The sequence below is a fragment of the Narcine bancroftii genome, chromosome 5 (assembly GCF_036971445.1).
Source record: "Narcine bancroftii isolate sNarBan1 chromosome 5, sNarBan1.hap1, whole genome shotgun sequence".
In the NCBI taxonomy this organism is placed as follows: Eukaryota; Metazoa; Chordata; class Chondrichthyes; order Torpediniformes; family Narcinidae; genus Narcine; species Narcine bancroftii.
The window spans coordinates 54,342,268-54,364,387 of NC_091473.1; the positions used below are offsets into that span (position 1 = coordinate 54,342,268).

At 37.6% G+C, this 22,120-nt stretch overlaps 1 protein-coding gene and 1 long non-coding RNA gene across 4 annotated transcripts in view; one reads left to right on the forward strand and one right to left on the reverse strand.

Moving 5' to 3' along the window:
• The window catches only part of astn1 (astrotactin 1), a 2,519,376-nt gene that overhangs the window by 2,173,980 nt on the left and 323,276 nt on the right, over nt 1–22,120 (reverse strand). The gene's annotated exons all lie outside the window — the stretch shown is intronic.
• Nucleotides 1–22,120, forward strand: part of LOC138763393 (uncharacterized) — a 99,846-nt gene that overhangs the window by 5,632 nt on the left and 72,094 nt on the right. For all 3 annotated transcript variants that reach the window (XR_011357521.1, XR_011357519.1, XR_011357520.1), the window contains exon 2: nt 2,566–2,692. This is a non-coding gene — a long non-coding RNA (uncharacterized lncRNA). The remainder of the gene's footprint in view (nt 1–2,565; nt 2,693–22,120) is intronic.

Consider the following 22,120-nt stretch of genomic DNA (forward strand, 5'->3'; position numbering starts at 1 on the left):
ACAGTCAGCAGAAGCAGCTGGGACTGGAATAGGACAAGCCAGCAAGCTTGTGGAAAGCACCATTTGGAAGACGGCCTGGTTAAAGCCCTTGTGATTCATGCAAGAGGAGAGGATTGGCTGTCTAATGTTTCACTTGGAATAAGTGAAACAAAAAGCAACTCTGTGGTGACCTGAAAGAAAGAGGTTATCATTTGGAGAACCCTGAAGGGGCAAGTTTCGTCAGCAAGACACTGGAGTGGCTGATAGAGGTACATCAGTTGTAGATGTCCTGGAACAACATATTACTCTCTGAAAACTGACAAGAACTTCCCTGAGCGGTAACCATTTACTTTTCAAGCACCAAAGCCTGGTGAAGTTTATAAATGTTAAATTCTGTGCACAATATAAGAATTGCCTGCAACCAGAAAATTTGGAGGAATGAGAAGTGAGATTGGACTGTGAACCAAAGAGCCTTTCTGAACTTACACACACATTATATACACGGGCTTAAAATTAGAAGGGGGTTAAGTAAGTCAATAGTGATAAGTTAAAGTGTGATTCGGTTTTCATGTTTAAAGATAATTAAAAACAACTTTTGTTTAAGTCACCATTTGTCTTGGTGAATATCTATTGCTACTGGGTTTTGAGATCCTCCAGACCCATAACACTTTCTACAGTTATATTAACAGCAAAAGGATAATAAGGACAGAATGGTTGATAAGTATGGAGCCAGAGGGGATGGGAGAAATTTGAAAAGGTTTTTTTTGCTTCAATATTTACTTAAAAATCTGGCACAGGGTCAATGGAAGTAAGGAAAAAAAAAGCATTAGGTCATCAAACCCATACAGATTAAAGAGGAGGAAGTGCTTGCTGTCTTAGACCATATAAGGGTGATAAATTGCCAGGGCCTGACATGATATTTTCTTGAACCTTGAAGGAGGCTACTGTAGAAATTACATGGTCCCTGTCAGCAGTGTTCAAAATGTTCAACAGGCAAAGTGCTAGAGGATTAGAGGGTAGCTCATGTTGTTCTGTTGTTTAAAAAAGGCTCCAAAAGTAACCTAGGAAACTATAGGCCAGAGAGCCTGATGTCAGCAGTAGTGAAATTATTGGATTGTGTCCTAAGAGATTGGGTATACTTGTATTTGAATAGCTACCAACTGATTACAGATAGTCAATATGGCTCTCTGCAGAGCAGGCTGTGTTGAACCAATCTGATAGAGTATTTTGAAGAGGTTACCAGCAAAGTCAATGAAGGAAAGTCTATGGATTTTGTCTACATGCACTTTAGTAAGGCCTTTGACAAGGTTTTATGTCCGAGGTTAGTCAGGAAAGTTCAGATACTTGGTATTCATGGTGAGGTAGTAAACTGGATTTGACATTGGCTATACAGGAGAAGCCAGAAAATGGTGGTGGATGATTGCTTGTCAGAATGGAGATCTGTCACTAATGGGATGGCTTAGGGATCATTGATTTGGATGATAATGTCAAACTGAATCAACACATTTGCAGATGATGTTAAGATTGGAGATCTTGTTGACAGTGAGGAAGGCTTTCAAACGTTGCAGAGGGATCTGGACCAGCTGGAAAAATGGGCTTGAAAATTGGAGATGGAATTTAATGCAGACAAATGTGAGGTTTTGCACTTTGCAGGTCAAATCATGGTAGGACTGGCATGGTGAATGGTAAGGCAGTGAGGAGTGCAATAGAATGGGGGATCTGGAAATACAAATACATAATTCCTTGAAAGTTGGTATCATGGGTTGATAGGGTTGCAAAGAGCTTTTGGCATATTGGCCATAAATCAGTATTGAGTATAGGAGTTGGGATGATAATGGTAAAGTTGTATAAGATGTCGGTGAGTTCAATTTGGAATATTGTGTGCAATTTTGATCAAATAACTGTAGAAAAGCTATCAATAAAATTGAAAAAGTGAAGAGAAGACTTATTAGAATGTTGCTGGGACTTCAGGAACTGAGTTATAGCGATAGGTTAACCAGGTTAGAACTTTATTCCCTGGGGCATTCAAGAATGGGGTGCGCTTGATGGAGATATAAAAAATTATGAGGGGTATAGATTAAATAAATGCAAGGAGGTTAGGTGAAATACAAACCAGAAGACATCATTTAAAGATGAAAGAGAAGAAGTTTAAGGGGAACTTCTTCACACAGACGATGGAACAGGCTGCCAGCCGAAGTTGTAAATAGGGCCTCAATTTGCACATTTAAGAAAAAAATGGACATGGACAGGAGAAGTATGGAGTGCGATGGACTGGTTTCAGGTCAGTGGGACTTGGCAGAATAATGTATGCTAGTTCAGCAACAACTAGAAGGGCCAAATTGCCTGTTTTCTATGCTGTGATGTTCTATGGTTCTAACTGCATACACACTAACTATCCAAAACACTCATTTATGAAATTATTTATTTGAAAATATGAATACTTGTCAGCATTACGTATTGTATGTGAATTATGTCTGGTTGTGCGTCTGTGTGTTTAGCACTGAGGACTAGAGAATGCTGTTTTGACAGGTTGTACTTGTACAATCAAATGATAATAAACTTGACTCAACTGAATGTCTTTCACAGAGTGAGAATCTCAGTCAGGTGCCTCCATGATGACCAGGTTCAAAATCAATTTCTTGGACATTGAATGGGTTTTCTCTTTGGCATGATTCTACAAGTTAAAATCTACAATAGCTTTCCTCAGCAATAGGTAGGCTCCTAATTGATGTTTTCTATTATGTAAGGAAAATTGTAGTGTCCTGAATTTTTCATAAATCTAACCAGCAACTACTACCTGTTCATTTCTTATTTCTTTTCCTTTATCAGTATTTCTAGCTGTAATGGTTCCTCAGAGATTCTGCAATGAGTTTCATACCTCTCATACCTCTGTTTCTATGTGTCTTGCATGGTGAGCACTTCCCTTCATTTCCAGAAAACACATAAATCCAACGCAGTGGTACTTAACCTTTTTCTTTCCACTCACACTTTACTAATCACAGAGTACTTATGGTGTAAGGAATATTGAAAGGATTGATTAAGGTGGTATGTGGATGGAAAGAAAAAGTTTGAAAACCACTGTTTTAACCATACCTAATTGACTCACGTGCAAAGGAAATGGGTCAATGATAGTTTTTCTCAAAATATTTCAGTAACAATTAGGTCTAGAGCAGTGATTCTCAACCTTCCCTTCCCACTCACATACCACCTTAAGCAATCCCTTACTAATCACAGAGCACTGATGGCATAGGGATAACTTAAAATGGTATGCGAGTGGAAAGGGAAGGTTGAGAACCACTGATGTAAGGGATTACAATTTTTACTTTTCTGCAGTGCATTAACAAATTTATTAATCTAACATCTAAACTGCACCTCAGCTTTAACCTTCAGCTCATCTTTGATTGATCAGGTATGTTTCAATTGACAATCCAATTAGTTTCCTATTCCTTTTCTATCCAAATTGCCTTTCTTCTTGCCAAGTCACTCTCAGCACAACCCAAACCTTTTCACAAAAAAAAACTGAACAAGTCAGGCAACTTCAGGAGTTGTGTGCTATTGGTGAAGTCAATGGTCTGGAAAGCTACATTAAGATATCTGTTCTCACTTTGATAGAAGTTTGGGCTAAACACATTGACAATAATAGTCAAAGGGTGCCAGTGTCAATCAGATGTGAAAAAGAAGAGTTGTCTGTCTCAGTTCCAAGGCTTAATATTCGCTGTGTTAGCTAAGAATGTTATCCGGAATGGAGCCAGTTATGAAATAATAATCAAAACCCAGCGTACAGGCTTCTGGAACAAGTGAAATAAGATGTAGATGGGCAGTGGCATGCAGAGCTTAGACTCAGACGAGAACATCTAAAAGAGACTGAAAGCACAAAGAAAATCTGCTCTTCCAAAAATCTATTCCCTTCGACACAATATAAGCAAGTTGTACTGTCACAGATTCCAGTGCTGTGAGTTCATCATCCCACGGAAACAATCTGCAATAACGTTCTCCAGCCAGCAAAGGGGGTGATTATTCTTCTCCAACTTATTTATCATATTAAGCATGGCTGAGCTTTGAAATATTATCACACCTATTCTGTGTCCTTTAAACACGTGCTTCTCTTTTGACCTTGTATCATATTTCAATAAAGACAAGTGGACAGGGTGGGGAGGGGGGGGGGGGTGGTGGGAATCAAGATGAGTTCCAGTTACACAATAAAAATGATTTCCTTCGAGTAAATTCTGTGTCTGTATCAGCCTCAAATATTCCTTAAGGGTAGCACATAAATGTAAAATTTCAAGAAAGAGAATTCATTCTGAAGGGGACTTCCACAATGGGGATAAATATATATATATACACACACACACACACACACACACACACATACACACACACACGCACACATATATATGTACACATATATACACATACATATATATATACACACACACACATATATATATATACATATATATATATATATACACACACACACATTACATACATATACACACACTCATCAGCATTTATGGCTGTGCTAAATTCATGTGGGGCATTGAGGTGGCATTAATATGATTTGGAGAAATCTCAATTGCTGGAAACTATTTTAAAAATTGATAGTCCAAACAAATCCTTCAATTTTATTATAAAATCGTATAATCCTGGTGAAACAATGCAATTTTACCATGAATTATAGTGCTGGCTTTATAAATTAAAACTCATTTAATAAATTAATTGAAATTTTCCAGACATTTCCAGCAATTAACATACGAATAGCTGGATTAATTTTTAAACACATTGATGTTCTCTGGATGATTAATACACCTGTGGAATAATTTTTAATATCCAACCTGGGATTTCTCTCTAAAAACCTTCACTCTTTGAGGTACTGTTATTGCATTTCTCTTTTGTTTTTACACAACATATTATTTTGTAGATGATGCATGATCTGTTTGTCGGTCAGAATGGATTGTTATTTGGAATGGAATGGTTAGAGTTGTCGAGATACTGTGGAAATAATCTTCTCAGTTCATAATTGTACACCTTGTAGCCACCATATCTATACTTGTCATAGAGAGAGTGGCTATTCAGTCCAATGACATAGACATCAATCAAGTAAAGAGCTCTGCTTTGGCCATTGCAAAGATTTTTCAGAGATTATAGAGTCATCATCTCCGTAATAGAAATGTTTTCCATTTCGCTCTTGACAAACTTTCTGGATATGGTTTTTAGGGTTTGTTTAGATTTCATATTTTCCCTAATTTTTTCTCATGTAATCCACATGCAAGATGCTTGTATTTATTTAAGTTAAATATGATTTAAAATGAAATGATAATAGATCACTTCCCTTCAGCACTAGTCCAATCCTAAATCCCTTGAATCCTTTAATATCGAAAACCTCTCAATTTCTTGCAGGAATATTGTCAGTGTCTGAGCCTTCAGATGCCCCAACTAGGGACTACCAAAGATACTCTACTCTCTGGGTGAAGAAACCTGAATGCTAACTCCTTAATTTGAAACTGTGATCCAGGATATAGACATCTCAGCAGGGGACCATTACCCTGTTGATCCCTCATCAAAACATTTATATGTTTTAGACATATCGACATCCATTCACTTTGGGTTGTATGCATCTTCCCCATCACCTCCACTACCACCCAGGTTATTGTCAACAGCCAGCACAAACATGTTGCACTTTATTCCTCTAGATTGTGGAACAGCAGGGACCCCCCACAACTTGTGATATACCACGTTGCGCAATAATTCCAATTAGCTTTTTATTTGACTTCTTTATTCAGCCACACAAACCATGGAATCAACATATTTTCTGTTTACTGTTCTATCTTTGAAACAAATTTCTTTGTTTTTTTTTGCAAAGAAAACACCTTCAAGTCTTAAGAGCTCACTGTATTTATTCGCCAAACTACAGCAATGATAGTGCAACACTATTACAGCACAGTGTCCTGGTTTTGAATCTGTAAGGAGTTTGCACATTATCTCAGTGTCTGCAAGGGTTTCCTCGGTACAGATTCCAAAGACATACAGGGTTGATGGGTTAACTGGTGTAATTGGGCGGTATGGGCTCAATATTATTTGAACCAATTTCAACAACATGCAAAGAAAATACATTACCTATAATGTCCTGTGAAGTCAGGAGGGGCCTCATATACCATCACAGTGGAACTAAAAATGAACTCATTGATTTCCTGAACTTACTAGTAGACTAAAATCAAATGTTTTTTCTGAGTTTAATGTTCTTAGATGTTTCCTCAGAGTAAATAACAAGGTGCTTGACCTAGTTCAAAAAGGATTGAAATCATCCTAGTGTCAACAGGAGAAGCAACAATTTTCAATTGCACCCTGGGAAACTTGACATGCACTCACAACTGCCTTTCAAATGTTCTCCAAGATGAGAAACCAAATTTTGTTATAGTCGGAAGATACAATTGAGGTTTGGTCAGCAGTTTGAAACACTGGATAAGAGACTTCATCCTCTTAATATGTCTCCCAGTGTTTCGATCTATGCCAGCTCATAATGCCTCAGGATCAGATCGGACTCACACTTGCCCCATTGACACCATCGACAGGTAGCAATCTTTATACAAATCTTACTAAGCTTGCTGATGCCTGGCTTGGGCAACAAACAAGTTTGACTTTTCAATGCAAAATAATGAAGTTCAGCAAAATGCTGTCATTGAAGCTTCCCCAATCCACACTCGATGGCAGCCCTGAGAGCAGTGCAGTCCAATCACCATTCCAACTGAGTCACAGTTATGGAGGTGAAATAGAAAGTTTGAGAAGGAAAGACATATTTGTTTTATAATACTCCATTGTCAATACAGAAGTCCAGCCTAATTTTGAGATTGCAGGATACAACAGGGAATTAATTATACTTCATGCTCAGTCAGGCTTAGTGCCACAACTAGCAATGCAATTGCCACTTCGACGTCAATATGAACTGGGTTCAAATACTTTCAGAAAGTCATCCCCCTTCACTCGAGGCGGGAAACCTCCTTGTGGCATCATGCTGACAAAATGCTCTTCCTGAAGCGGCCCCCATCAGACAGAATGCTCACACATACATTCAAGCCAGAGTGCAGGATGGAGACTGGCACTGTTACACATGATTCAAGATCCAAACCTCCGAGCTTGAAAGATTGTCTGCAATCCAAGGAGAAATCTTTTTGCACAGTAAACAAATCTTGTCATTATCCAGCAAGTCAGAGAGACAGGAGCATGAAAGCTTTTCAACAGATAATAGTTTAAATCTTTGAGCCACAACCAATTAACCTGACAATTTTATTTCATTTCCTGCTTCCTTCTTTATAGACAGCTTGATTTATGATCTAAAATAATTTTCAATTGCTCCCTGGGAAACTTGACATACACTCAACTGCCTTTCAAATGTTGTCCAAGAGGAGAAACCAAATTTTGTTGTAGTCAGAAGATACAATTGAGGTTTGGTCAGCAGTTTGAAATACTGGATAAGAGACTTCATACTCTTAATATGTCTCCCAGTGTTTCGATCTATGCCAGCACACAATGTCTCAGGATCAGATCTGACTCACACTTGCCCCATTGACACCATAAACAGGTAGTAATCTTTGTACAATTCTTAACAAGCTTAACAACAGGCCTGATTGGCTAATTTGTTAAACAGATGATCAAAACCATGCACTGAATGTCTTAAACTTAAATCATTTGCTGGTATTCAGAAAATAAATTGGGCAGGTTATAATTTTTTTCTCAGTATGGGTGTGTTCAAAAACAAAGAAGGTATACTTTTAAGGCGTGAGGGGGAATGAAAGAGAAGATAGCTAACTCTTCATCTTACCAGAAGAATCTGTAATCAGGGGACATAAATTAAAGGCAAGGGAGAAGAAGTTTAGAAGAAATCTGAGGGGGATTATCTTTTTCCACAGAGTGTGGTTGGACTTTGGAATACAATGGCTGAAGATTTGGAGGAGGCAGAGAGTCTCAAGACATGAAAGCTTGTAAACAAGTTTTTTCAATTAGCAAGGCATACAAGATTGAAAACCTAGTGCAGTTCAACAGGATTAGTCTAGCTCAATAAAACAAGGAATGTGAATATGATGGGCTGAAGGCCCTGTTTCAGTGATGTACAATTCTGCCATTTCAAGACTTATTTGATTGAATATGTACGTTGCTGACAGATCCAATATTTATTATCCATCATTTTTTTGTCCTGGAGGAGTTTGTGGTGAACTGAACCAATGAACTTCCTGGCCAAGATGATGTTCTGAGACAGCTGCATGTGCTTGCAATTATTCCATGGCTTTCTCAGCTGTACCTATCCAACTATCAGCCTAAATGTCTTCTGAATGTCAGAATGGTGCCCACTTCTACAGTTTCCTCTGGCAGCTTGATCCAGATATGGACCACCCTTTGAGTGAAAAGTGTTGCCTCCTCTACTTTATCATAAAGAGAACAGACATTCACTTTATCAATGCACCTCATCTTCTATTGGGCAGGGAGTTTCAGCATTTCTAACCAGAAAGAGCAGATGAACAACAATGTTTCCAAATCTGAATGATGATGGGGTCTCTGTGCACCTTGTGTTTTGGCAGAGGTCACAGATCAAGTGCAGCCAGTGAAGTTTTCTTGGTGAGCAACTGCAGTTAATTATGTAGACAATGCACATAGAACCATTGAGGACTGGTGTAGGAGGGAATAAAGATATGGTTGATGGGACACTAATCAAATGGGCTGCTTTGTTTAGTTTATTGTCAGCTGATTGTATAGGTACAATCTGATGAAACAGTCCTCCATGCAAAAACATGCAGACATAGAACCAGACATAACACACATACAAATAATACATATGCATGACAAGTATTATATCTATAACAATAAATATTGTTTTGTACAAATGAGAGTCTCCTTTTGTTTTGTGAGCAGTGTCTGAAATGATGTGGAGCATCTGTGGATGGTGAAACTGTTTTTGGTGTTACTCATTGCTTCTGACTTACTCCCACACCAACAGCATTTATGTGACTGTTCCAGATGAGATTCTAGTCAATGGTAATACCCATGAAGTTGATATTCAGGGTTTCATCACTACTGGTCATTGACAGTGAAGAGTAGATGGTTATTTTCTAAAATAAGGTATAGAAGTGGGTACAAAGTTCAATGGACTATTAGATAGAATATAGGAAGGGTATGGAACCAAATATTTTCTCTCCTTTGCAACTCAGATGAAGGAACTTTGACCTGAACCACTAACCCTATTTCTCTCTCCACAATGCTGTTTGACCAACGGAGCATTTCCACAATTTTCAGTTGTTATTTCAGATTTCAAGCATCTGCTGAGTTTTGATTTTCATCCACTGGGCACATCTAGCTGAACACATGAATGCTTCAGCTTCATCTTCATCATTCTCATTCTGGGCCCGCAAATGGGAATGTTTTTTAATCCTCCTGTATCCATTCACAGCACTACCAAGGTTTCATCTTTTCTGGTATTTGTGAGGACACATGGAGAAACACAAACTATGGATGCTGGAATCTTGAATGAACAAAGGGAAGCTGGAGGGACATGGTAGATCAGGCAAGATCTTGGAGAGAAATAAATAAAGGGTTGGGACACTTTATCAACAAAGATATCAAATATAAAATAGGTAAAGAGGGGAGGGGCTGAAGAGGAGCCAAGGGTTCATAGACCTCTTCACTCTTTCTCAACCTCTCCTCCTTTTTATTCTTGACATCTCCCCTTCACACTTTATTCTCAATAAAACAGTGCCTAACCTGTTCATTCCACTGATAATGCCTGACCCATCGAGTCCCTTTAATTTTTCTTCGAGAGATTGCTTACATCTGACCATGGTCCATTTTTCCCTGATTTCAATCATTGATAGTACTTGGAAAATAGCTTGACCAGATTAGCAAACATTTTTATAATACTATTCCCTTCAAAAAATGGATTAAATATTTTTTTTTCTGTGCTACATCTTGTCGAAGAGTTTCTTTCAGCACTCATGGATAATTTATCGTTGTACACATCAGAATATACATTAGCAAAGTATCACCTTCACTATCTTTATACAGGGTTGTAATTGTGAAAAGAACCTTCCTGCTCCATTATAGAGAGTACTTTATGAGTGAGGGCTCAAAATATCTTTTCAAGGCTTAATTGAATTAACTCTTCAGAAGAGGAGATATGCTATTTGCTATGGACAGCATCTTAATTCCTGTGAAAATTCAAGCAGTCGGATTACCACATTACAAAGAAACTAGTCTGATGGATCAGTCACAGTTCCCCAAACTCCACAGCACATCCACACTAATCTTCAAATATCTATTGCAACTCCCAGTCAAGGAGGATAATCTATTCTGGAAAACTCCAATAATATTTGAAGGTCAGAAGGCTTTGAAGTGATCGTATCTAGTTGCGTTTTTATAACCCTTCACAATTTTTCTCCCTCTGCGACCATTTTATGGTGAATGAGAGCTCCTGAGTGAAAATGGGAATGAATAATTCAGCATCAAATTCAGATAGAATATTGTAACTCTACATCACCCTTTAATCAAAGGGCAGTGTGAGTCGATCCTCTGATAAATTTTGAGGAACACGCAATTTACTTATTCTGGCTAAGCTTTAAAGTGTAATCATGCCTGCTTCACTGACAACATGGAATCCAGTATACACGGATTGTAAATACTGTACAAATAGTAGGAACAAACAAAGATTTAAAGGTAATAACTCCCAAAAGGAGTTTTCATTTGTACAAAACAACATTTTTATAAATAAAGTATTTGTTCTGAATATGTATTATTTATTGAATGTGTAATTATGATTGATTGTATGTCCATGTTTTTTGCACAGTGCACAAGAGAATGCTGTTTTATCAGGTTGTACTTTTACAATCAGATGACAATAAATTTGACTTTAATTGAATATATCTCTGGGTTTCACAAGAACACAAATGTACAGATAGCTGACACTGTCTGATGTCCAGGAGAGGATAAGAGATCACAGTACGTTCATTTCTGAAACTAATTGGGCTAAAAAAGGCGCGAGGTGTCGGCCATTATAGGCCTGTAAGCTTGACTTCAGTGATAGGGAAAGTTATGGAGGGTATTCTTAGAGTTGGTGTGTATAAATATCTAGATAAGCAGGGATTGATCAGGAGCACCCAGCATAGGTTTGTGAAGGGGAAGTCATGTTTGCGAACATTGTTGAGTTTTTCCAAAGTGACAAGAAAGGTCGATGAAGGTCGGGCAGTTGATATGATCTATTTGGATTTTAGCAAAGCTTTTGATAAGGTTCCACATGAAAGGTTAGTAAGGAAGGTACAGTCACTAGGGATTAATAGAGAAATAGTAAGATGGGTTCAGAGGTGGCTGGAGGAGAGACAACAGAGGGTCATGGCGGACAACTGTCTGTCAGGATGGAAGCCTGTGATGAGCGGTGTGCCTCAAGGATCGGTGCTAAGTTCCCTGTTGTTCATAATTTATATTAATGATTTGGATGATGGGGTGGTTAACTGGGTAAGTAAATACGCAGACGATACAAAAATAGGGAGAGTGGTGGATAGCGAGGAAGGTTTTCAGAGATTACAGAGGGATTTGGTTTGTTTGGAAAATTGGGCTGAAAGATGGCAGATGGAATTTTTTTTTCAACACCACATTATTTATTAAAAGACAGAAATATTTTGTTGTGAAACACATCAGTCATATAATAGCTTTTTGATATGGGAAATGCTCAAAGCACACCTGAGGGGACAAGTTATATTCTATACAAAAAAATCTTTCAATTTTTTATTTTTCACACCATAAATCACATTAACCATGATACACCCTTCTTCCTTTTCACACATATACAGTGCCATTTTCTCCCCCCCCCCCCTTCCTCCTCCCATCCCACCCTCCCTACCTCCCCCCTCCCGTCCATTTAAGGTACAAAATCTAGGATACATTAAACCAGTCAGACAATGTTGTCATTCAATAAAAATACACCAGAAATTCCACTGTCCATTCTTTTCATTTCCTTTTCCTTCCGTTAACGTAGGTAGTGATTGTCCCCGGTAGGTTTTCGCTATTGTGTTTCATATAAGGCTCCCATATTTGTTCGAATATTTCAATATTATTTCTTAAACTATATGTTATTTTTTCTAATGGAATACATTTATTCATTTCTATATACCATTGTTGTATTTTCAAATTATCTTCCAATTTCCAGGTTGACATAATACATTTTTTTGCTACGGCTAGAGCTATCTTAACAAATCTTTTTTGTGCATCCTCCAAATCAATTCCAAATTCTTTGTTTTTTATGTTACTTAGGAGGAAGATCTCTGGATTCTTTGGTATATTGTTTTCTGTTATTTTATTTAATATCTGATTTAGATCTTCCCAAAATTTTTCTACTTTCTCACATGTCCAGATTGCATGAATTGTTGTTCCCATTTCTTTTTTTTTTATACATCGAAAACATCTATCAGATACTGTTGAGTCCCATTTATTTAACTTTTGAGGTGTAATGTATAGCCTGTGTATCCAGTTATATTGTACCATACGTAACCTCGTATATATTGTATTTCTCATCGTTCCAGAGCATAACTTCTCCCATGTTTCCTTTTTTATCTTTATATTTAAATCTTGTTCCCATTTTTGTTTAGTTTTACCATTTGTTTCCTCATTCTCCTTTTCTTGCAGTTTAATATACATATTTGTTATAAATCTTTTGATTATCATTGTATCTGTAATCACATATTCAAAGTTACTTGCCTCTGGCAAACTCAAACTGCTTCCTAATTTATCCTTCAAGTAGGATCTCAATTGGTAATATGCCAGCGCTGTATCTTGAGTTATATTGCATTTATCTTTCATTTGTTCAAAGGATAATAATCTATTTCCTGAAAAACAATTTTCTATTCTTTTAATCCCTTTTTTCTCCCATTCTCTAAAGGAAAGGTTATCTATTGTAAAAGGGAGCAACTTGTTTTGCGTCAATATTAGTTTTGGTAATTGATAATTTGTTTTATTTCTTTCTACATGAATCTTCTTCCATATATTGAGGAGATGGTGTAATACTGGAGAAGTTCTATGTTGTACCAATTTTTCATCCCATTTATATAATAGGTGTTCAGGTATCTTTTCCCCTATTTTATCTAATTCTAATCTGGTCCAATCTGGCTTTTCCCTTGTTTGATAAAAATCTGATAGGTATCTTAATTGTGCGGCTCTATAATAATTTTTAAAGTTTGGCAGTGGTAAGCCTCCTTGTTTATACCATTCTGTTAATTTATCTAGTGCTATCCTTGGTTTCCCCCCTTTCCATAAAAATTTCCTTATTATTTTCTTTAACTCCTTGAAGAATTTCTCTGTCAGTTGTATTGGCAATGCCTGAAATAGGTATAATATCCTTGGAAAAATGTTAATTTTAATACAGTTTATCCTTCCTATTAGTGTTAGTGGTAAATCTTTCCAATGCTCTAAATCGTCCTGTAATTTTTTGATTAGTGGATAATAATTGAGTTTATATAGTTGGCCGAGATTTTTATTTATTTGTACACCTAGGTATCTTATTGCTTGCATTTGCCATCTAAATGGTGATTCCTTCTTAAATTTTGAGAAATCCGCATTATTCATAGGCATTGCTTCACTTTTATTTACGTTGATCTTGTAACCCGACACTTCTCCATATTCCTTCAATTTCTTATATAATTCTTTTATTGATAGTTCTGGTTCTGTTAAGTATACTATAACATCATCCGCAAATAAACTGATTTTATATTCCTTGTCTTTTATTTTTATCCCTTTTATATTATTTTCTGTTCTTATCAATTCTGCTAGTAGTTCTATAGCTAACGCAAACAATAAAGGTGATAGTGGGCATCCCTGCCGTGTTGACCTGCTTAAGTTAAATTGCTTTGATACATGTCCATTTACTGTCACTTTCGCTAATGGTCCCTTATATAATGATTTAATCCAATTAATATACTTCTCCGGTAAACTGAATTTTTGCAATACTTTGAACAAATAATTCCATTCTACTCTGTCAAAGGCCTTCTCTGCGTCTAAAGCAACTGCTACTATTGGCGCTTTTTTCCCTTCTACTGCATGAATTAAGTTAATAAATTTACAAATATTGTCTGTTGTGTGTCTTTTTTTGATAAATCCAGTTTGGTCTAGATTTACCATTTTCGGTACATACTCTGCTAATCTGTTTGCTAATAATTTAGCTATTATCTTATAATCTGTGTTAAGTAAAGATATTAGTCTATATGATGCTGGTGTGAGTGGATCTTTCCCTTGCTTTAGTATTACTGTAATTATTGCTGTTTTACATGAATCTAGTAAGCTTTGTGTTTTATCAATCTGGTTGATTACATCCAGGAGGGGCGGAATTAATAAGTCTTTAAATGTTTTATAGAATTCTATTGGGAATCCATCCTCTCCTGGTGTCTTATTATTTGGTAATTTTTTTTATTATCTCTTGTATTTCTACTATTCCAAATGGCTCTGTTAATTTATTTTGTTCCTCTATATGTAGTTTTGGTAGTTCAATTTTAGTTAGAAATTCACCTATTTTCCCTTCTTTCCCTTCGTTTTCAGTTCGGTATAATTGTTCATAGAATTCTCTAAAGTTTTCCTTAATTTCTTTTGGATTATATGTAATTTGTTTGTCTTTTTTCCTTGATGCCAATACCATTTTCTTAGCTTGTTCTGTCTTAAGCTGCCATGCTAGGATTTTGTGCGTTTTTTCACCTAGTTCATAATATTTCTGTTTTGTCTTCATTATATTCTTCTCCATCTTATATATTTGTAGTGTTTCATATTTTATTTTTTTATCCGCCAATTCTCTTCTTTTAGTTGTATCTTCCTTCATTGCTAATTCTTTTTCTATATTTACTATTTCCCTTTCCAACTCCTCTGTTTCCTGATTATAGTCCTTTTTCATCTTGGTTACATAACTTATTATTTGCCCTCTAATGAATGCTTTCATTGCATCCCATAGTATAAACTTATCTTTCACTGATTTCGTATTTATTTCAAAATACATTTTAATTTGTCTTTCAATAAATTCTCTAAAATCCTGCCTTTTAAGTAACATGGGGTTTAATCTCCATCTATACATTCTTGGAGTGATGTCCTCTAACTTTATTGTCAATATTAAGGGTGAATGGTCCGATAGTATTCTAGCTTTATATTCTGTTTTTCTTACTCTATCTTGCATACGAGCTGATAACAAAAATAGGTCTATTTTTGAGTATGTTTTATGTCTGGCCGAGTAATATGAATATTCCTTTTCCTTTGGGTGTTGTTTCCTCCATATATCCAAAAGTTGCATTTCTTCCATCGATTTAATTATAAATTTGGTTACTTTGTTCTGTTCATTTTTTTCCTAGTTTTGTCCATATTTGAATCCAAATTCAGGTTGAAATCCCCTCCCATTAATATATTCCCTTGCGTATCTGCTATCTTCAAAAAGATATCTTGCATAAACTTTTGATCTTCTTCGTTAGGTGAATATACATTGAGTAGATTCCAAAACTCCGAATATATCTGACATTTTATCATTACATATCTCCCTGCTGGATCTATTATTTCCTCTTCTATTTTAAATGGCACATTTTTACTAATTAATATAGCTACTCCTCTTGCTTTTGAATTATACGATGCTGCTGTTACGTGTCCTACCCAATCTCTCTTTAATTTCTTTTGCTCCAATTCAGTAAAATGTGTTTCTTGCACAAATGCTATATCAATTTTTTCTTTTTTCAGTAAATTTAGCAGTTTCTTCCTTTTAATTTGGTTATGTATTCTATTAATATTTAAAGTCATATAGTTTAACGTAGCCATTTTATACTTTGTTTATCTTCCCTTTCCGTTTCTCCATCATTACCTTTCCTTCTTTTCCATTTCTGTTTTCTTGTTTTGAACCCTTTATAAGAAAACATTTCTGAAACATCAAACATTTTCCTTATTCTCCTATTTAAAACTTCTTTAGCCCCAATCTCCCCTTCCCCTCCTGAGTTGTCCTTTATCCCTTGTCGGACAACCACATCTCCCCTCTCCATTTGGATTTGCGAAATCACTCGCAAGCATCAGCTGATTTTGCAGTGATCGTAACTCCTCCCACTCAGCCCCCCCAGAAAAGATTTCACTTTTCATATGTAACAAAGGTCACTCTTTTAATTCCCTCCTTATTCCCTCTATTCCATTTCCTTCCCTTATTAATTCTTGTCTATACTCTCTATATTTTCCTCTAAATACGGATACATTCATGTGTGCACATTATACATATACACACATATACCTCTTTACCCACATACATATAAATCGTGGCCATTTTTACTCTTATTACATGTCTTCATATCTCTGCTTGTTTTGTAGTTGTTCTGCAAATTTCCTTGCTTCCTCTGGATCCGAGAATAGTTTTTTTCCATAAGATCGTTTTCGCTGTATTGAACTCCTTCCTCTTCTTCAGGAGTTCAAAACTTATGTGTCTTTTTAGTTCGCAGTCTTTTGTACTCTCGTTACACGTCTTCATCTCTCAGTCTATTTTGTAATTGTTCTGCAAATTTTCGTGCTTCCTCTGGATCCGAGAATAGTCTGTTTTGCTGTCCTGGAATAAATATTTTCAATACCGCTGGATACTTTAGTATAAATTTATACCCTTTCTTCCATAAAATCGCCTTTGCTGTATTGAACTCCTTTCTCTTCTTCAGGATTTCAAAACTTATATCTGGATAAATGAAGATTTTTCGCGCTTTGTACTCCAGTGGCTTGTTGTCCTCTCTTACTTTTTCCATTGTTTTCTCCAGTACCTTTTCTCTTGCAGTATATCTTAGGAATTTTACTAAAATAGATCTTGGGTTTTGTTGTGGTTGTGGTTTAAAGGCCAATGCTCTATGTGCCCTTTCTATTTCCATTTCTTGCTCAAGTTCTGGACATCCTAGGATCCTAGGGATCCAATCTTTTATAAACTCTCTCATATTCTTGCCTTCTTCATCTTCCTTAAGGCCCACTATCTTTATGTTATTTCTTCTGTTATAATTTTCCATTATATCTATTTTCTGAGCTAACAGCTCTTGTGTCTCTTTAACTTTTTTTATTAGATTCCTCTAATTTCTTTTTTAAGTCCTCTACCTCCATTTCTACTGCTGCTTCTCGTTCTTCCACCTTGTCCATTCTTTTTCCCATTTCTGATAAGGTCATATCTATTTTATTCATTTTCTCTTCTATATTGTTTATTCTTCTTCTTAAATCATTAAATTCTTGCGCTTGCCATTCTTTAAATGACTCCATGTATTCTTTAATAAGAGAAAGTATATCCTTTGTCTTGCCTTTCCCTTCTTCTTCTATTTCACTGTACTCTTCCTCTTCCTCTTCTTCTTCCTCTGGGTTGGCCATCTGTTGTTTCTTTGTTGTCCTTTTCTTCTCTTCTTTCTTGTTTTCGTTGTCTTCTATGTTCTCCTCTTGCTGCTGCTGTTCTGTAGCTGTCATTACCGGCTGTGGAGATCGACTCCCCAGCTGGTCACCCCTCCCGTCGGTGTGTTTTTTTGCATGCGCACTTTTACTCGGATCAGCGAGCCATTTTTGTAGTCCACTTTCTACCGACCTGAGGGAGCGGGTTTCTCTCTCCACCGCGGGCCTCTTCGAACAGGTAAGGCCTTCTCCTTCTTCTTCCGTTGTCTTCTCTTCCTCTCTTCTTACCGTTGGTTTCGATTTTTCTTTTTTCGTCGCCATCTTCTTTCCACCTTTATACTCACTTTACTTTAATTTTTATTTTTGTGCCTTTGTGTTTTCCTTTATTTTTTCCGACTTTTCTGGAGAGGGCTGGAGTTCACCGTCCGGCCACCACTCCATCATGTGACTCCTCCCCAGATGGAATTTAATATAGAGAAGTGTGAGGTGCTTCATTTTGGTAAAAATAATCAAAATAGGGCATATGTAGTAAAGGGGAGGACATTGGGGAATGCACAAGAACAAAGAGATCTTGGAGTTATGGTGCAGAGTTGTTTGATGGTGGATTCCCATGTTGACAGGATGGTTAAGAAGGCATTGGTATGTTAGCCTTCATAAATCATAGCATAGAGTATAGGAGCTGGGAAGTGTTGCTGTGACTGTTTAAACCATTGGTGAGGCCAGTTTTAGAGTACTGTGTTCAGTTCTGGTCTCCAAATTATAGGAAGGATATAGATAAGGTGGAGGGGGTACAGAGAAGATTTACAAGGATGTTGCCTGTCTTAAAATACCTAGAGTACAGAGAAAGATTGAAGAGGTTAGGACTTTATTCCTTGGAATGTAGACGGTTGAGAGGGATTTGATAGATGTGTTTAAAATTATGAAGGGAATAGATAAACTCGATGCAAGTAAACTCTTCCCCCTGAGAGCAGGGGAAGTTGAAACAAGAGGACACAAGTTGAGGGTAAGGGGGCAAAATTTTAGGAGAAACATTAGAGGATGCTTATCGACTCAGAGAGTGGTGACTGAATGGAATAATCTTCCGGAGGAAATAGTTGAGGCAGAGTCAATTCTTTCATTTAAGAGGAGGCTGGATATATACATAGATAAAAAGGAGGTTGGAGAATTATGGGCCGAGAATAGGCGGGGGGGGATCTCGCGGAGTTGTTTGAGTGAACCAGCATGGTCTTGAAGGGCCGAGATGGCCTGTTTCCATGCCATAAACTGTTATATGTTATATGGTTAAATGAGCAAACACCTGGAATAATTTCAATCTGTCAAAGTTAAAAATGACTAAAAGTATAAACTGCATGACATAAGTTTCCTCAAGATCCAATTTAAAAAAAACTTGGATATATTTTTGGCACAGAATTGAAATTAATTAAATATCAAAATGAATTTGTTAAATAGCCCTAGCATAGGTAGAAAATGGGTGGCAGTAACAGATGTGTATTTGGGAATGGGTAGATGGCAATTGTATACCACTTGAAAAGATTACATACAATTTGCATAACAAATTTTAAATTTTTGAAAAAAATTGGGAATCATATTTACAAATTGTAGGAATCAAGTTGTAATCCCCCAACCTGAACCTTCCAAATTCGAAAAATCAAGAAAATTAAGATATGTTAGATTTTATTTGATAGTTTCAGTATGATTTTTCTTTTTTTTTTCCCTTTTTTTCTATTGGGTTGTTGGTTGGGGAGGATGGGAGAGGAAAACTTTAAAACTCAATTTACGAATAAGACATTTAAGTATATGTTTTTTAGTGCATATGTGAAATTAAATAAAATTTTACATAAGAAAAAATAACTGCAGATAGCATTAAGAAGGTCCTTTATAAATTAGAAACAGATTTAGGATTTGTGTGGATGAGTGTACTCAAGAGATGAAAGCAAATTAGGGAATTAATGGCGAAGATCGTCTAAATTTTTCATGAGACGACACAGCAAATTTGGATGCATTTCAAGTCACCTTCTCCCAGTTCAGGAAAAAAAAATCACTCTCCAAGGAGCAACAACGTTGAAATGAATTTACAAGAGCTATTATTCAGTCATAAAAAATCATTTAAAATGTACCCTTTAACAACATAATTGTTAAAGTTGTCTGGAAGAAATAGAGTCAAGGTAAAGATTAGAACTGTAACGGCTCACTGGAGGCTTAAATGATTTGGCTCAGAAGGTTCCGAGTGATGTCATCACATCACTATGTGATGACATCATATGGAACGCGTGGGGTTTTAAAAAGCTGCGCGTGACTGTTTGAATAACAACTTTTACTGAACTTCAACTCGACTACGTCTGATCATTTTCTTGTTCTTCATTTCACACTGTGACATGGTTGCTACATTGATAACTCCAACAGGCCCAAATGGATTTTGGACCCAACATGGACAATGCAGCAGTTTTACTTAAACTGCCCATCTTTTGGACCACTCAACCTAAAGTTTGGTTTGGGCAGGCTGAGGTGCAGTTGCACATTCGCAAGATAGAAGTGTACACCACTAAGTAAGCACCCTTGACCAGGACAAGGCAGTCAAGTAGTGTATTTCCTTCAGGACCCACCAGATCTTGGCAAGTACAAAGCCCTAAAGGCCCTCTGTCTCTGGATTTACGCTCTCTCACGACACGAGCGAGCTGCCCTGCTCCTCCAAATTGATGGTCTTGGGGACTGCGCCCGTTTGGAGTTAATGAGCAATATGTTGGCACTTGCAGATGGCCATAGGCCTTGCTTACTCTTCAAACAGTTGTTTTTAGAGCATATGCCAGAAGACATCTCCCTCATGTTGGCTGATGACAACGTTGATAACCCTCAAATCGTGGTCGCCCATGCAGACATTCTGAGGTATGTGAAACAGCAAGGTGCAAGGCCCACAGAAATTAGTGCTGCATCACATCCAAAGACCCAGGCTCCACAAGTACTACTGACAAAAGCATATGTTCCTACAAACAAGCATGACTCCATGACAATGGTTACGGTAGCTGGCCACCTTAACAGCCTAATCTACGACTGGGACAAACTCTCCCAGCACAAATTTTTGGGTGCAGAGGTTCGTGTCCTTCCCTTTGGGCTTTGACACCCGTATTAGGAGTGCAGGTCCAGCACTCACAGTGGTGAATTACAGTTCGATTACAGTGACTATACCCCTGAAATTCGGCAACAGTAAGTTCACCTGTTGCTGGGTGCCGACGACTTCTGAAGGTGGACTTAAAACTGCGCCGGTTGGTGAACACCACAATGTTTCAGACTCTCTGCCTTGGAAAAGCCAAACTACCCACCCCGCACCGAGATGCCATGGAGTACTTGAAGAATGAATTCGCCAAACTTCTTGCGGAGTTTCCGGACATTGTCACTCCCCAGTTCTCCATGGCCACACCCAAACATTGCCGTTGCACACCACATCCTCACACAAGGACCTCCTCTACATGCCCAAGCCCAACACCTGCTGCCCGACAAGTTGTTGTTTACAAAACAAGAGTTCCACAAAATGGAGGAATTTGGAATCATATGCAGGTTGACTTCCCTGCAACACATGATGCAAAAGTCACAGGAGGCTGGCAACCTTGCAGGGATTATAGGCGTCTCAATGACGACACCACTGCAGACCATCACCCTGTGCCCCATATATAGGACTTTACAGCCAATCTTCATTGGGCCAAGTTATTTTCTAAAATTGATTTGGTGTGTGAGTACCACAAAATACCTGTAAACCCACAGGATGTGCCCAAGGCTGCCATCATAACACCATTTGGCTTCTTTGAATTTTTGAGATTGCCTTTTGGGCTCAAAGATGCTGCACATTCTAGAGACTGATGGACACAGTGGGGCATGGCATGGACTTCCTTTTCATTTACTTGGACAACATATTCATCAACAGCCACTCCCACAAAGAGCACCTGCAGCATCTATGTTTACTCTGCTGCCATCTACAGGAGTTTGGGCAAACTATGAACTTCAAGTGCAAATTTGGGCAGTCCTCTATCAAGTACTTGGGACATCAGATCAGTAGCTGGGGTGTCATTCCATTTCCTTGCAAGGTTGAAGCCAGTCTCAAATTTGTGAGGTCTAATACCATTAAAGGATTCCAGCAATTTGTGGCGATGGTCAGTTTCTATCGTCACTTTCTACACTCTGCAGCTCATATTATGACATGGCAGTAGGTAGGGTCTTGGAACAGTACACCAATGGAAGCCTCTAGCGTTTTTTTTAGTAGGCATCACTTCATTCCGGAAATGATGGGGAACTGCTGGCGCTGTACCTAGTGGTCAGACTCTTCCACTATTTTTTGGAAGACAGGGTCTTCATGGTTTTTATTGACCACAAACCACCAGCATTCACCTTTGCGAAGGCATCAGATCCTTGGTCAGCCTGCCAACAACACCATCTATTTTACATATCCTTTTTCAACTAAGATTAAACAATAATGTAGTGTCCCGCTCCTCCGGTCAAGCAATACATCCCCTCTCACCAATAGACTACATGGTGCTTGCCAAAGCTCAGTGCCAGGATGACAAACTCCCCAGCTTATAGAACTGCTGTTATGAACCTGCAACTTGAGAATGTAGCTTTTGGGCTACAAGGTACCACTCTCCTGTGCGACATTTCTATAGGTCAGCCTCACCCTTTCACCCCTGCTGGGTGGAGATGTTGCATTATCGATGCCATTCACAGACTGAACCACCCCTCAATTTGAGTGACAGTCTGCCTGATAGCCGACAAGTTT